Raw genomic sequence first — 16,646 nt, 5'->3', positions numbered from 1 at the left:
CAAGGCAGTTCCGTGTGGCTTCCCTAAGACCTTGGGTCTGGACGTGAAGAAATAAGCAAAGGGCTCTCCTGAATTCTTTAATTTCTATGAGTAGCGGGGGAGGAGAGATGTGGAAGGAGTCTCATCTCCACTCCCTATCCTTCCATTCTGTTATTCTCCGTTTGAGCGATGCTGGTGTGTGGGGTTGGAGAAAGTGAATACGGAGAGCTACTTCTTGTCTTAAGACAGAGTATCTCCAGACAAGCAGAATGGTTTCCACATAGCTGTACAGCATGACACACAGAGGGAGACACTAGAGTCCTGAGATGACTTCTTTCAGGGCTTAAATTCAGCTGAATTTGTCCGGAGTGAAGCTCTAGTAAATTTTCTTCAAACCCGTGGGATTCTAGCACCTCCCTCAGGGCTAAAGCCCTGAGCCCCTCTCTCCAGAGCTGAAGCCAGGAAACCTACCACCCCACAGAACAGAAACTCCAAGCCTCACCACTACAGATGAAGGGTAATGAAGACAGAGGAGGCACTGCCTTCCCAAAAAGACAGTGGTGGCCCCACCCACACTCCGCCCCAAGCCCTCTCCTACTTGCATGGATCAGGCTGCTCTTGGCCCAGAACTGAGGCAGGTGGTTGGAGGGAGAAGTGGAAAGATGCAGTGAGAGGTGGGCTTGACTCCATTGGGGGTTGGAGATGGAGCATGGACTTGGGCAGAAGGGGCAAACTGGGACTGGCCTTCCACAGCCAGGGTTAACTCAGACCCATGTCTACCACCCTGCTGCACGGTAGAAGATCCCCATCGAGACCAAAGTCTAAAGCCCAGAGTCCCAAACCCACCCTCCCCCACAGGGCCTTGGCATTTTTATAGCACGTAGGGAGGCACCGAGAAATACTCTGAAAGTTTAAGCTCTGATTTCATCCCTCAATATGTCCCTTCTTTTTCTGTTCTGTAAGCAGAGCATGCATAGGTCTTTGATGGACAAACCTTGAGGACTAGAGCTAGGTGAATAATGTATTTTTAAATTAATATACAGCTTCAAAAAGGTTTTTGAAAGTCTTTTGGAGTCAGATCAAAACTGCAATGTTTCAAAAATTTTCAATGAATTGAAAAGTTTGACCGTAAAATGATTTTTTATAACAAAATTGTTTTGATGGAAATCTAAATGTTTGGGTTCAATTTTGACCATTTTCAGAAGATTCTGAATTTTTGTAATTATTGTGGGTAAGAGCTGGAGAATAGGGCCCATAGTATTGTGCCCGAGGGCCAATGTACAAGTAATCTGACAAATAGGCTGCAATAGAGAGATTATGTCTGCATTTCATGTAAATTCCCCAGTGGTGCTAGAATAAAATATTCATTGTTTAACACACTCTGGTAATCTAAATTTTTAATTCTGCACTGAAAGAAACACTTTGAAAAGCACATGCTTATCCTCAGGGCAAGTTAAGATTTAGAGTATTATCTAATTTACAGAAGATTTACAATTTAAAAACAAGGCTGTAGTGTGTCTTTAAGGCACAGCCTGGCATTTGGGGGCATCTGGGAGTATACTGCCTCTATAGAAGCCCCCAGAGAAAAATGCCTCAAGCTCTCAACAATATATTCACATTTTGAAAGCATAAACCATTTAGAACAGAATGGGGCATATCTGTAGCTGTGCTGTAAGGCGCGATGTCTTAAGCACATTGTTCACAACATGGGAGAGAATTGTGAATCCATGATTTCTCATGGCATATGCGGGAGTTTGCATCAAGGACTGTCATTCAAGTGGCATGAAAGTAAGATGGAAGCTCAGGGAATGCTGGGAAGCAAAGAGCTGGTTGATGGGACATTTTCTCATGTTCCCCAAATGCATAGGACTATGTTGTGTATTCCCACAGTGCTTAGTGGCTGAGGGTGACTCTAGGCACTTTGGAATGCTTTCCCATATTGCTTTGCTCTTTCTGTCAATGGGTGCTCACAATGTAGTCATGGAACGTCAACAATTGCAGGAAGAAAAACCAGTTTGACTGTTTTTTACTTTTGGTGACTTTTGCACGTTGACGGCACTTTTGTTGCCAAATCTTTCCAGTGAAGACATAGCCTTAATGTCTTGAGAGTGCCTAGTTTCTTGCCTCTCGTGCTTTATCTACCAGCAGAATGGCACCAGTTTAACTCAGTTGTGATTTTAAACCTATGTTGTTAAAATGGTGCAACTGAGTTGAGGACCCTCATTTCAGTTTGTGCTAGGCTTATTTCAATGTATTTGAAGTAAGTTAAAAACTGGTTTAAGCGACAACAAAATTAAGACACTCTTAAACAAAATTAAGAATTTAATTAAACTGGTGCAAGTTTGAACACCTCCCTTCATGCCAGCTGTAATTGTGCCTTACTGGGACAAAACAAGGAGATGTTCTTTGTGGCCTTTCTGCCCGCTGCATAACTGGCCACAACCTGAAATCTGTCTTTGAGACAATACTAACTCTGGAAAGGAGATCTATGTCCTACCCAACCCCTGTTCACCCCATACCCACATATGATGGCATATGTGATGGCATAATCAACAAACACAGACTCTGAGTGCTTGTCTGAGCTGAGACAGTGGTGTTGGCATTGATGTGCTGTTAAATGTCCAGATTTTAAAACCAAAGTTTATACCTCAAGCAATCTTTGATTCAACATTTTAAAAAATAGTTATAAACTGTGTACTCAAAGAGTAAAAATATCTTCTTTTTTTGGTACATCTAAACACTGAGCTTTGCACTGGCTTTCAAGACTCTTCTTTAACTCCTTTCTCCCTGCAGTAATCTCGCTTTCCTGTTTGCATGTTCTGATTCAGAGATTAAAATTAATGCTTCAAAATGGGGAAAGGATGAAATGTGATCTCCTAGTGCTAGTGTACATCTCAGGAGGATCTTTTGGCAATTTATCATGCTGGCTTTTTTTTTTCCTTTTCTTTTCTGTACAGAGACAAATCTACCATCTTGTGCAGAGTTTGAGAAATTTATTTTGAGAGGATTTTATTTCCTCTCTTTTTTTCTGAGTCATCTTAAACTCAATCCTTCGATGAGATGCAAATAATTAATTTCAGGTCAGGTTTGTCAGAAAAGCTAGCTTTGTACAGAGTGGTGTTCATCACAAATCCCATCCTACAGGACTGTGTGGCCAAACAAACGATCATATTAGTAGATCACAGTTTCACAGGTAATTCTCAATAAATATTGCCTTTCTGTAGCCAACACACACCCCAGGAAAACAGAGCATAAGCCTTAGAGCAATAAGAATAGAATAAATATCTCAGTGATATTCTAGGAGCATTAGTCACTTGACAGCTTCTGCTCACTCACAACAAAGCAAGGGCAAGCTAAGTATTTTCTGCTGCATGAAATAAAAAGTTGATGCTAAGTCCCAGCACTTAGGAACAAATGACAGCCCCTTGGAAAATGCTCTAGCTCTGAAATGTCAAAGAAAATATGAAAGCGATTTTCAAAGCACATAATTTGGTGTTTCTTCTAAAGAGAATGTGATCCCTGGTGCCTTTGATAAAAACCAGGTAACAATTTTTCTTTAATTCCATTTGACTTTACCCCAGAAACAACTGTTCTACTTCATTTACCTACAGTTACCTATCACCACAAGTACATCAAGACAAAACACTGACAAGCCAGGTTGATAATTCATTTTAAAACATTCCTGGAGGGAAAACAATTGCAGCTTTGAAATACTTTCTCTATTTTTTAAAACCGTATTATCAGCCCTGTTCTCCAGCTTTTACCCACAATAATTAGTACCTTCCTCCATGAGTAGTCCCACTGAAATCCGTGATACAGGCTTAGTAGCATGCTACTATAAAGATGGAAGAACCAGGCTCCTGTATTCCGTGAACCCTCTTTAATTTCTATTTCAAATAATCAAGACATTTTAGATTACTAACACTTTGATATTTGTCTTGTGTGTTATTTGCTTTCTTAATTAAAGGAAAGGGAATATATTGGCATTCCACAGTCTAAGAAACATGGCTTACATGAATCATCCTATTTAGTAAAATGTTCCCCTGCAAACTGTTCTCATTGATAAGTGCATGTACAAATAAAAGAATGGAAAAGGGGAATTGTTTGGTTGAGACATAAGGGCAAACAAAGTGGTTAGCACTAAATAACCTGGTCAGCAGCCCAACTAATCTGGGAACCTTTGTTTTCACAGCTTTGCACTAAACATTAGTGTGGATGTCCTGACACTCCCTGCAGAGCCTGAGAGCGTGTGGCAAGCCAAGATACCAGCCTCATAATTATTCACCTGTGATGCCAGATAGTCACAGGGAGAGGGAAGGCATGCTGTAAAAACAAGAATAAACTTCCCTAGCCATTTTTTCTCCCAGCAATCTCCCAAGCCAAGCTGCCAAGCCCAAGGTGGTGGGTCATCTAATGACTAAGCCCATTACTGTTTTAATCAGGGCAGGGCTGGGGTGATGATTTGACAAGTGAAGGGAATTCAACCACCTCAAGAGGGCTACAGTGCCTAAAATGGGCTGCCTTAGCTCTACTTCAACTTGCTCCTGCAACACAGCCACTTTACTCAGCGTCTGAGTTGTGAAACCATCTCCATGCAGCTGCTCTGCAGAACTACAGAAGGGCCTCGCCCTGAGTGAGTGGGACTGAACTCTTTTTTCTGAGCCACGTGACCAAGAAATGAACTTTGAACAACCCGAAAGCAGAGCTGATCCTGCCTTTGTCTTCGGTTAGTTACTGGGTGAGGTAAAAAGCCGTCCGACTGACCGAGTTAGATTTTCACAGTCCATTCAAAGCAGGAGATTGTCTGATAAGAGCTTCCTCTTTGTGCTTTAGTGCATTGCTCAGTGCAATAAGCAAAGTGTTCTCTGTTTAACTTTCATTGAGCACCACTGAAGTCAATGGGTATTTTGCTATTGACCTTCCTGGAAAGATAAAGGCAATCTACATCTTCAAGATTAGACCCTAAATTCATTTTCATCAAAGGTATTTAGGCACCTAGCAATCAGTGAGTGGTGCTTAAATGCTTTTTAAGAGCTGGGCCCAAATCTCTAATACATAGAGATGGTGCCATATTAGTCTGTAGAGGCCTGTACTGATACAATATTTTGCATCTGTATCCACAAAAATGAGCCCCAGATATCCACGTCCATGGAGCCAAATATCCCTCAATATAAAGTGAATATCCGTGGATTTGCAAGGCTCTATTAGTCTGCATCTGCAAAACCAATGAAGAGTCCTGTCGCACCTTGAAGACTGAAGCAGATTTATTTGGGCATAAGCTTTCGTAGGCAAAAACCCGCTTTGTCAGATGCATGGAATGAAAATTACAGAGGCAGGAATAAATATAGTAGCACTTGAAAAGAAGGCAGTTACTTTATCAGGTTGGGGGACCAGTGTTAATGAGGCCAATTCAGTTAGGGTGGATGCAGACCATTCCCAATGGCTGATGAGGTGTGAATAACAAGAAAGGGAAAATTGCTTTTGCAATGACCTAGGTATTCCCAGTCCCTGTTCAAACCCAGATTTATAATATCACATTTGCAAATGAATTGCAACACTGCAGTTTCTCTTTTATGTCTGTTTTCAAATTTTTTGTTGTTGAAGGATGGCCACTTTTAAATCTCTTATTGAGTGTCCAGGGAGATTGAAGTGCTCTCCTACTGGTTTATGTATGTTACCAGTCTCAATTTCTGGGGTCTCAGGGCTAGTAGATTTTATGGGGCCTCCTAAGCTCTGGTGTGGGGCCTAAACAAGGGGTTCAGTGTGCTGGAGTGGGGGGGGAAAGGCATGGAAGTGCGAGGTCTGGGTGGGAGGTAGGGTGCAGGATTGGGGTGGGGGTCTGACCGGGTAAATGGGTGCAGGAGCAGGCTGGAGGTGGGGATCTGGCTGGGAGACTGGATGCAGGAGCAGGCAGAGGGTGGGACATTAAGCTTAGTTTCTCTCTCTGATATCTGACATAATTACTGGGGGTCAAGAGAGAGCACTGCACTAGGAATGTGGAGGTTCATTCTCCATTCTGAGTGCTGTTTGGTACAGTAGAGGGGAAGCAGAGAAAGAGCAATCTATTTGTGTATATCCCTGTGTACCCAGGCTAGTTGTGTGCCTGTACCATTCTCTGTGAAAGCTAGAGCTTCTGGGCTTCACTGACTTACTTTTGCAGTCCATGGCCCCAAGGGGCTTACACAACAGCTAGAGTAAAACCATGTCATAGCCAAGCCTCTCCCCCCAGTGACATCTTACCTTGGGGTCTATGAGCTATTATGACAACTTATTGGCGACTGGAGATGACTACCTCTTCATCATGGGCAGAATTTATCAAACTGTGGGTCAGAACCACAAAGTGGGATTGTGAGGGCCCAGGGCCAATGATGAAACCCAAGGACTTCCACTATGAGAAGCAGCAGGGCTCAGGTTACAGGCCCCTGAGCTAGAATGAAGCCCTTTGGCTTTACCCCTCCTGTCTTCCCAAGGTGGTGAGGCACAGGCTTTGGCTCACTCTCAACTTCTGGGGCAGCAGGGATAGAGTGAGCTCAGGCTTTGGTCCCTCCATCCCAATGAGGAGGTGTAATAATTTTTGTTATCAGAAGGTATTCACAGTGCTATGAAGTCTGATAATTCTTGGTCTTGGGTATGTCCCAGTGGCTAAATTCATTGTTTTTACAATCTCTATCTGCCAATGCAACATAAAAGGTTTCAAATGTGGCAGTCAGGCCTGCTGTCTAGTACCCTCAGAAACCAGCCAGGTTATGTGTGCACTGCAGAGGGTTTTTTTGAAAAACGGCCGTTTTCTGAAAAAACTTCACTTACATCCACCCTGCAATCATGTTCTTTCAAAAAAAAAAAAATTAAAAGAATAGAAGGGTTTTTCCAACATTGGTAAACCTCTTTCTACAAGGAAGAAGCCTTTTTTTGAAAGAGCTCTTTCGAAAAAAGGCATGGGTGGATGGGAAGAAGGAGTTCTTTCGAAAGAAGAGGAAAGAGGAAAAAGCACAAGTGCCCTGGTGGCCACTCTGTCTATAGTAATCACAGCTTACATGCGAGATAGAGTCCATTCAGTGTGGATGCTGTCTTTCGAAAAAGCAGATAGTTTTTTCAAAGTACCTTTTGCTGTGTGGAAGCTCTCTTTTGCAAGAAGTTTTTTCTGAAGATCTCTTCCGGAAAAGCTTCTTCCGAAAGAAACCTGCAGTCTAGACATCGCCTAAGGATGGAGATTTGACTCTGTGTTTCCCAGCTCCCTTTATTTGACTGTGTACCTCAGGAGGCAAGAGAGCAGATCCTGTGTAAGGAATGCAGGAACTGCTGTAAATGTAAGGGGTATGTCTACATTACACAGCTTTTAGTGACAGAGCACTCTTGCAGACAAAGCACTGCTTACATTAGTACTTGCTGTGGCAAAGCTTTTGTGGTGGGGAAGGGCAGGGGAAGAGTTAAGTACCTGTGAATGACAAAAGCTTTGTGGCTCAATTACTAGTGTAGACAAATTACTCACACACAATGACACAAGTAATGGGTTCCCCTCCTCCACTACCTTAACTGCAGCATATGTGGTCTGAGAGGGTTCTGGAAGGGAGATGGAAATTAAAGTTAGGGGGAGGGTGAAGAGACACCTGCAATTGTTGAAGACCTTGTACTTTTAAGTCATGACTATGGCAGCATTAAAAGGGGTTGCTAAATTTTCTGACAATGTAGCCTTCCCACATTCATCCCAATACCACTGATGCCATAATCTTATACATACAAAAGTCTTCATTAGACTTGGATAGCCAAAAACTGGTTAAATTCGAAAGTACTATATACGGAACTGAAAGAGGCAACTTAAACACGGGGAGGGACAAAATAGTCATATAAAACTGAATACAGTAATTAATATAAAGAATTGTAATTTGTAGCTGAGTAGAAAATGAACATTTAAATGTTGCCATTATGAGAGTTTCTACATGGTCTTCTAAATTTCATAATTCTCTGCTGTGGATTACCCGGTTCTCAGATGTGCTGTGACAGTTTAATAAGAGAGAGGAAGAAGCCATTTCTTTGTACTGTATGTCAGGAATAAGTTCACTCATGCAAAGCCTAGAGCAGTGGCAAAAAATAATCGATGTATAAGGCGAGATCAGACATCCCAGTACTCATCCTGAACCTCTTACCTTTGTGTAAAATGCAAGTAAGTGCCGATTTAATGAGCTCTGGGTAGAGATATTAGTTAGAATACAGTGCTACAGCTCTGAGACAGCAACTAGTGTGCCATCAGCTGCACTTTCCCAGCAAAAGCTCTTTGAAGAGTAAATAAAAAGGTTATTCTAATGCGACGGATTTAACATACAAACTTGAAGTGTGATCAAAGACATAAATTTGCCTTTACATATTGGAAATAAGGTTCCAGTAGTAAAAGTCTTCATGACACCAGTTATTCTAGCGGGATCTGTCTGTTCCAGTTGTGTTTAGAAACAATTATGAAATTCAACTATATATAAATGATGCATAAGAAACTGCAGCCTTCTGTATAATTTTAAAGCAACTAAAACATCTTAATATTAATGTAAATCTTCCCAGCTCCTACTGGACTAGATGATTCCTGCTTTGTTTACTAATATTGGAACCAGCTTGATTTTGCTTTGGCATTTTGCCTTTTCTAATTCTGCTGAAAAGCACAAATGCTGACAATGCAAATTTTGAAATGCAGATGGAGGGGCTGAACATTACATTTATTGAAACATACAGATACTGTCTGTACTTAGAGAACAAATGATTTTCTGAATTTCTATGACTGATTCAGAATTGAAAGATTTTCATGTCTCATGTCTGAAAGTAATAGAGAGGTAGCCGTGTTAGTCTGATCTTGGTAAAACAACCAGTGGCTGAACTTAAATGCTCAGTCACCTTACCCATGAAAGCCTGCCTTTTTGCCATCATTCAGATATTTTGGGTACTGTCTGCTTGCAGTGTGCTGCTTCAATCCTGGCACTTCATAGAGAAAACTAAGGGCACTTACAGTCCAGGTTTGAGATATGAGTTGTACAATGCACCAGCATGCTGCTCTCTAACTCCTCTGTGGAGACCCTGCCGTTGAGCATTAATAAACTTCTGTTTCAAACAGGACTACATTGATATGCACTAAGAAACACATAGTGCACCTGACAGAGTTCACCTGGAGGACTTAAGGTACGTCTACACTGCACTCTTATTTCAAAATAAGCTATTCCAGAATAGTTATTCTGAAATAGTTTATTTTGAAATAGCACGTCTACACTGTAGGGAAGCCTCAAAATTAGTCCAAGGCAGGCTTCCCTAATGCAGATGTGCTATCTTGATTTAGAGCCTCAGGAGGCACTGGGGAGGAATAACTTAGAATGGCCCTGGTGAGGGGCTATTTAGAAATAGCAACAGTGGAGCATCTACACACATCTCATTTCGAAATAGCTATTTTTGAGTAGGCATTATTCCTCGTAGAACGAGGTTTACAGACTTCGAAATAAGTCATTCGTTATTTGAAAGTATTTTGAAATAACGGAATGTCTGTGTAGATGCTTGCATTGTTTTCGAAATAATGGTGCAGTGTAGATGCACCCTTAGGCTGTGTCTAGACTGCAGGGTTTTTTAAAAAAAAATAGCCTTTTTTCGATAAAATTTCACCTGCGTCTAGACTACAGCCGCGTTCTTTCGAAATTAAATCGAAAGAACGCGGCTTTTCTTTCGATGGCGGTACTCCTCATTTCACGAGGAAGAACGCCTTTTTTCGAAAGTGATCTTTCGAAAGAACGCAGCAGTTTTTTCCACCACGGAAAACCTCATTTTACAAGGAAAGTGTTCTTTCGAAAAAAGGTACTATGTAATGCAAATTGTGCTTTTTTGAAAGAGAGCATCCAAACTGTGTGCTATAACTACCAGTTGTAGTCTAGACGCTCTTTTTCAAAAGAGGCTATTTCAAAAGTATCTTTTGAAAAAGCCTCTTTCGAAAGAGGTTTGCAGTATAGACATAGTCTTAGTGATTTCAACTCTTCAGCCACCACCTAGGCTGGCAAAAGATTCCAGCTTACACTGGAAAAACAAAAAGACTCCTGATGGAGTCTGCTTTTGGTCTATCCTTAGAATGGGAGGAAGATGGGAGGACAAGTTGAACCAGTCTTACAGCTCACACCTGGCAGGCATGAAGCAGGCTCGCTCAAGCCCCTTCCCCCCAACTCAGTTCACTCACTCTGGAAGGGAGAGGCTTGTTTATTTGAGACCCCTTACAATGATGGTGTCTTTCCTGCAGGCACTGGTATCATATTTTACTGTTCCTACATTTGGGGGTAGCATGGTTTGTGACCCCCACAACAGCCAAATTAGTTACAATACACCACATTCTATTCTAATAATGGCTCCTCCATCAGCCCTGGCTGAATTGGGTTTATATAACCACACCCCGGCTTCCTTCCCCATCCCAGCATGAGCTGTATTTACATATTAATAATTAATTATATTGCAGATCTAAACTTCAGCTAGCTGCATTGCAAGCAGTCCTCCAGTCCCTGCTAATATGTAGGGCCTCGTTCTGTTCCCACTGATCTCAATGACAAAAACTTAGAGTGACTGGGGAATTTTTCAATGATATATTTTTCATTAGAAGAAAGTTGTTTCGTTGAAACCAAAACTTCTTCTGGAACATGGTTAGTTTCAATTAATTTTCCCTTGAATTTTTTTTAAAACTTTCAAAATTGTCGCAAATTTCCATATTTTAGTTCAAAATGATTTTTTTAAAACTTACATTCATTTCGATTTTAAAATGTTTTAAAATAAAAAATTCTAAATTTAAATCAAACATTTTGACTGACCTGATAACAAAATGGAATTTTATGTTTTATGTAAAGATTTTTACTCTTCATCCCAATTTGGGACAAGATTTTTATTTTTAATCTTGAGAATTTTTATTGGAAAAACCATTTCCTGTCAAGCTCTAAAAATTCTCAACTGATTTAAATGTGAGGCAGAGGCAGGTTCTAAATATCAACTGAAATTCACTAATTTCAAGCTCCCAATTTCTCCTACTGAGGTCAAAGACAAAAGACTAGTCCCTAGCTGTCAGACATCATTGTAATGCAATTTTTCAATCTTTCTACTAAATATTCTATATGTCTATATGTGGTCAGTCTGGTTGCACTGTTCATGTACCATAACTTTGTGAAACAAAAAACGGAGCAAATTAGAGTAAGGAATAAACTACAGGGAGGAACCAGCCACGGGCGAGTAGATTGCATTATCTGTCGAGCCCTGCTAATAGTAACCTTACATCATATAGTAACTTTCATGCTGAAAGATCCCAAAGTGTTTCATACAGCACAAAGCATATTAGGATCTTTCTAGAATGATGAAAGTCACTGTGCAGTGTGAGGATCTGATCCTGCCAACACTTATTCATGAGGTTGTCTTGACTTCAGTAGGCCTCTTATATGCTAAAAGCTATGCAAATGTATAAGTGTTGGCAGGATCAAAGACTAAAGGACTCATGTCACCTTTCAAAAGAGTAGGGGGATGGCTGAATGTCAGTGCTTCAGGTAATATTGTGCTGGGTAAATAAAAATACTTCAGTAGGAGCTTTAATGGCTCATTTTCCACGCCATTGTAATTCACCTAGCATCACGTTTAGACCACAGAATATCCAGGGTAGAATACAAAGGTGCCATTTAGAGGGGTAAAGGGGGGGCTACAGCCGCCTCCCCAAGTTTCCTACTGCAGTAGGACACTGTCTACTGCCTCCCTTCTAGCCAGGAATGGAAGAAATGCAGGCATCTTCCTTTGTTTACTTCTCTCTCCCTCCCACTCATCCGAGTGAAAGGAATACAGATGCATCAAGCACAACAAAAGACCCAATAAATGCAAACTGCTGCTTGGCTCCTGGCTGAAATCAGGTGCAGCTGGGTTAGAATCTGAGCTCCTGAGATACTGTTTCCATCTTGGCAAGGACAGAACTGCAGCAGCAAATGCAAAACACAAAGATGAGCAGCCACCTCCATTAGCTCTCCTCCCCCCACCAGCCAAAAGCTACCTGTGCTGCTGTTCCTCTCCAGGCTAAACTCTTCCCCCAGGCTCAGCCACACTGGCAGTTCACTCATCCCTTCCCAGTCCTCCTGGCTGACTATTCTTTGCACTACCAACAAAAATGCAGAGGTGTATCTGGCAGATCCAATAGCAGCGCTGGCAGCTTCTGCAGCACTTTTTTTCTAATTCACTGAGGCTCAGGAAGTGGTGGCTGGGGAAGAAGGCTCAGAAGATGATTGCTGCAGATTTCATCATGCTCTGTCCTCATCCTCACAGGTTGCTATGTTACAAAGCTGGGAGGAACAAGCTCTTCCTGACACAAGGCTACTCAGGCAGGGGAGTGGAGGAGCCTGCAGCCCCATGCACATTCAAGTGAGCTCAGCGTTGGATGTTTCAGTGCTTCACCGGAACAGCAGCTGAACTAAAGAATGACTCAGCTGAGATTTTTCCCTGTTGTTAAGAAACATGCATGAGGTGTCACACCAATACCTTTGATTAAATTACATGTAAAACTTTCCCATTTTTTTTCTAGCTCTCCAGTTTTGGCGGGAATAGCAATACCCCAGGGTGGCTGTCGGTTCTTCCATTTAGTTCCACTCCTATGTGAAAGTCTTTCCTTTCGTTATATTGGGCTTTGGGTCAGGTTACCAGGGAGGAGTCAAACAGACTGTGGGTATGTCTAGACTGTGAGGATCTATCGGAAAAAGATACGCAAAATGCACCCCCCATTTTGCATATCTTTTTCCGATACTTTTGTCAGAAGAGGCTTTTCCAAAATTCGGCCCAGTCTAGATGGGGCCAAATTTTGGGAAAAACCCTCTTTCGAAAACTCCCTTCTTCCTTGTGGAATGAAGAATACAGGGGCTTCCAAAAGAGCACATTTGCTCTTCCGCAAAAAATAGCGGAAGATCAAACACGTTCCCTGGACGCGGCGGAGTTTTTTCGGGCGGTATCCCGAAAAACCCTCACAGTCTAGACGTACCGTGTTACACACAAATGTTGATTCCTCAACAGGATGGTGATTGCACTTTTTAATTTAAGGATTTTTTTCCCTGGATCACCTTTTAAGGAGCTGCTGGAGTTTTACATGTGCAGATACACATAAATGCTGCCCTAAACAGCCAGCCATTTTGCAGATGGGGTCCTGATGTGCTGTATATGTCCTCCTTCTCTTCCAACTGGTAAGTCATCTTAGTTCCTGTTTACTTCCTCATCCTAGGCCTTGCCCCTGCCCCTCCTCTTCCCATCCCTGCTCTGCCCTACTTTGCCTCCACTACACCTCTTCCCCAAAGGGTAGATGGAGCCCTACCTTTGCTCCAGCCCTGGGTCTTCCTGTCCCTTCTCTGCCCCTCCCATTCCTTCCCCAAAGCCCCTTCCTCCCAAGCTATGCCAGCCAGAGGTTTATGGGGGCCTGGCACAAGGCGGTAGCAGGGGTCGCCTCCCCCCCCCCACACACACACTCACTGCAGTAGTGGGAGCCAGAGTGACCCAGCAGCCTGCGCTGCTCTGTCTGCCCCGCTGCCTATCTCCCAGCCCACTGCTCTCCTCTTCATCAGAGTAGCAGCAGGAAACTGAGCACCTTGGCCCAGCCCCAGCCTGCTGCACTCCTCCAAATCCTGAATTACTCAGGAGAGCAGAGGAGAGTGGGCTGAGGCTGTGCCAAGGGGCTGTGCTTCCCGCCACTGCAGTGAAGCAGCATAACCTGACTGCGAGATGGTGGCAGAGCAACGCAGACTGCTGTGTGTGTCATTCCACCTCCTGGGCTTCCACTGCTGCAGAGAGGGGCATGCCAACCCCTGCTGCCATCCTATGCCAGCCCCCACCCCCACCCCAGGTAATCCCCCAGGCCACATTGGGCCCCATGGATCCTGTCCATAGGACAGTTGGGGCAGCTACCGCAGGACCTCTCAAAGCACGGGGACTGTGGCAGCTTCCCCAAACTGTCCTATAGCTCTGATAAACACTTTGAGCCAAGGACCATATTTTTCATTTGTCATGCACTACTATGGTACTGTGTAAATCAGTGGTCACCAACCAGTAGATCAAGATCTACCAGTAGATCTTGGAGCCTCTGATAGGTGATCCTGACTGGTTTGGCCAGTGCTTTTGCGGAAAAGCATCCGTGCCAATCTAGATGCTCTTTTCCGAAAATGCTTTTAACAGAAAACTTTTCTGTTAAAAGCATTTCCGGAAAATCATGCCAATCTAGACATAGCCTGTATGTGTATCTGTCATTCTCACAAACACACACACTGCTCTTCACTCTCATCTCCTGACCCAACACATATGTGGAGGGTTGTTGTTACTTCTTTTATTGCTTGCAAAGTATTTTAATTTTGGTTTTTGACTGGTCTGTGCATTCCATAATTTTCATTTCTCTCTTATGCTTAAATTTAATTCTTTGAGTAGTGAGTTCTAAAATGCCTAACTTGTCGTGGTGGGAGTAATTATCCTTATGGTAATTGTTGCTCTTGGAAGTGTCAGGCATGTCCCTGCAGCCCCTGAGAAGGCAGAGCAGGGGGTATCAACATGCTGTCCTTGTGTGAAGACACCACTTCTGCAGCTCCCATTGACCAATAATAGGGAACTAAGTCCAGTAGAAGCTGTGGGCTCAGTGCCTGTAGATGATGGGCAGTACATGGTACGATGGAGCCATTGCATACATGCCAGCTGCTTTCAGGAATGGTGCAGGATAGGGCAGGAGTAAGCCTGTCTTAGCTTGTATGCGGAGAAGTAGAGTTATCTCAGTTAAACAGTGCCAAGACAGAGCCTGCTTCCTGACTTCTGTCCCAGCCCTGAACCTTCTCCTGCACCCAACCTCCTGCTCTAAACAGGAGTCCCCCTGCACCCAAAGTCCTTCCCAGAGTTTGGACCCTGAAACTTCTCCTGGTCTCCAATCCCCCACCCTGGGCTAAGCCCAGAGCCCCTCCCACACTCCAAACCCCTAGGTCCAAGACCAGAAAAGTGGGTGAAAGTGTGTGAGGATGGGAGAAGAAGGGGGATGGTGTGAGCAGGGTAAGGCATTAGGGAAGGGGGGAGCAGGGGCGGGGCCTCAAAGAAGGGGCAGGAAGGATGTGGGACAAGGGTATTTGGGTATGAGGTAGATCTTGCATTGCACTTAAATTGCAAAAGGGGTCTTGTGGTTAAAAAGGTTGGAAACCACTGGTATGATTAATAATATATAACATTAATATAGTCACAGGTAAATAGTGGGGGAAGACAAGAACCCTGAAACTCATTCTACTGCACTAATCACAACAGAGTCTCACTAGGTTTATCTCCTTGGGAGAAGACGGGCTAAGAGTGAAAGGAACAGCTGGAGTGTGTTTTATTTGTTTGGAGTTTTATGTTCTCTGGCTACACTATTTTCACTTCTTCAACTAATGTAGGGAAAGATGCTCATTGTGTATATGACTGAGTCCTTGCTGGCAGGATGAGAATAGTGTTATAAAGACAATGGTGTCTGGATTTTGATGGCCTGTTGTCTAATACCTGCATTTGAATTCTCTAATTTTTTTATATTAATATCCTATATGTCTGTGTAACATCTCATGGTTTCTTTCTTGAACCAGCTGTACAGTGAACAGACCAACTAGAGTAGAAATGGTGTGCAACTCACTGATTTTTTTTTTTAATCTGGCCCTTTGTGCAGTACTGGAACATTGTTGATACTATTTATGAAAAACAAACAATCAGATAAGATTGCTTTTCCAAAATCAAAACTTACTCCCTTGCAGAGTTCCTATGACTTGATGACAGAATTATCTACGTCACTCTGCTTTTTAAGAAAACTATCAGGAAAGGACCTGAACTTTCATGGGTCAATGGGACCAGATTATTTTATTAGCATCGTCTGGCACTTTCTGAGTGTTTAAAAGCAGAGGAGATGTGTGTCTCTAAAGGAAATTTATCTTTAAAAGTTCCAGTAACCTAACCCTGTCTTCTAGTTTACAGTAATTAGACAAGCCTGGGAAGAGTTAATTGAAAGATCAACAAAGATTCCCCGGAAAACAAGGAAAGAAGTATCACAGGAAGAAAAGCAACAGTTTATGACTGAGCAATTAACACATGAAAACATGGCTCTTTTTAAAGTTGTTAGTTTAGGATAATAAGAGGTAAAACTGTGTTTTTTAAGGAAAATTTAACAGCAAAAACTAAAAGTTCTCACAGAGGAAATCCTAAAGGTTGCAAAAAGATGCTGTGAATATCTGAGTTTGGGTACAATTATGGTGTTGTAAATTATTATAATTTGACAATTAATAAAGGAACTAATCCTTTGAGATTCGTGTTTAGATGAAGAGCTCAGGGACATGGGAATTTGATGATCAAGGCCAGTAGAGCAGCAAAAGGGGGAGAGCCCAAGGAGGAAAGTATATCTGTCTAACAACATTTCAGGTTGACTATGCTTAATTCAAAGATTAGAGGAGAAAGTGACTTAAGAAAGAAGTATCATTGTTCCTGAGATTTGTGATTTTTGACTGATTGTAACTTACTTGGAATGTTTCATGGAGATGTTACCAAAAGTCAACAGGCTGTTTAGAATGCCATACAGACAATACAGGTCAACTGAACTGCTACTGGAGGATTTGGGCACCTGGAAATAATCATGTGTATGTTAAAAGAACCATGCTCCAGCCAAAGAACAGTGACAA

At 42.5% G+C, this 16,646-nt stretch overlaps 1 long non-coding RNA gene across 5 annotated transcripts; it reads left to right on the top strand.

Moving 5' to 3' along the window:
• Positions 1–4,473: 4,473 nt before the first annotated feature.
• On the top strand, positions 4,474–16,242 carry LOC142827059 (uncharacterized). Of its 5 annotated transcripts, XR_012901436.1 has the most exons (5): positions 4,474–4,717; positions 9,074–9,138; positions 12,271–12,366; positions 13,064–13,175; positions 15,942–16,242. It is a non-coding gene; the product is annotated as an uncharacterized LOC142827059 (long non-coding RNA). The 5 variants fall into 5 exon arrangements; XR_012901438.1 differs by lacking the exon at positions 9,074–9,138 and having other exon boundaries at positions 4,474–4,705; XR_012901433.1 differs by lacking the exon at positions 9,074–9,138.
• Positions 16,243–16,646: the final 404 nt, after the last annotated feature.

This window comes from Pelodiscus sinensis, chromosome 1 (assembly GCF_049634645.1).
Source record: "Pelodiscus sinensis isolate JC-2024 chromosome 1, ASM4963464v1, whole genome shotgun sequence".
In the NCBI taxonomy this organism is placed as follows: domain Eukaryota; kingdom Metazoa; phylum Chordata; order Testudines; family Trionychidae; genus Pelodiscus; species Pelodiscus sinensis.
Note: the sequence above shows the minus strand (reverse complement) of the source record. Positions and strands in the feature narration are given on the sequence as shown.